General features: G+C 69.8%; 1 protein-coding gene across 3 annotated transcripts in view; it reads left to right on the plus strand.

Moving 5' to 3' along the window:
- The window catches only part of GNE (glucosamine (UDP-N-acetyl)-2-epimerase/N-acetylmannosamine kinase), a 61060-nt gene that overhangs the window by 17434 nt on the left and 43175 nt on the right, over positions 1–451 (plus strand). The window contains exon 1 of one of the 3 annotated variants that reach the window (XM_010846050.1): positions 2–68. The exons of 1 other annotated variant lie outside the window; for it this stretch is intronic. The gene's annotated coding sequence lies outside the window, so the exon portion shown is untranslated. Of the gene's footprint in view, position 1; positions 69–451 lie in introns of those variants that run through there. One more of the 3 variants, XM_010846049.1, reaches the window with a different exon arrangement.

Genomic DNA, 451 nt, shown 5'->3' on the forward strand with positions numbered 1-451 from the left:
GCGGCCCTCAGTTCTCCCCCGCGAGGTCTGGCGGCGGCGACGCGGGAGAAACAGCGGACCCGCTACTGGTGAGACCTGCGTGCCGCCAGGGACTCGGGGGAGGGGACGCGGGCTCGGGGAACGCCACCTGTCGGGCCCCAGGGCCTTCCTCTTTCGGCCTCCACCCGGAGGCCTCAGATCCCCGGCCGGCGGCTCCGCACCTCATCACGCCGTAGGTCCGCCCCAGGCCCGGGCCTCGCTATCTCCCGTGGGCCTGCACGCCAGGCCCGCTCCTTAGTCCAGTTGTGGGCTCAGCTGTTGGCTGGTGCAGCAGTTTTGAGTGCGGACCCCGGGTGAGTAACCCCGGAGTGGGGCTCGGGGTCTCAGAGGAAGGCCGGCTGCACTCTGTTCCTCCGGCTATCCTGAAAGACAGCGAGCAGCTGCTCACGGAGATGTGCAGGAGAAGGCAGGG

This window comes from Bison bison, unplaced genomic scaffold (genome assembly GCF_000754665.1).
Source record: "Bison bison bison isolate TAMUID 2011002044 unplaced genomic scaffold, Bison_UMD1.0 scf7180017864230, whole genome shotgun sequence".
Lineage (NCBI taxonomy): Eukaryota > Metazoa > Chordata > Mammalia > Artiodactyla > Bovidae > Bison > Bison bison.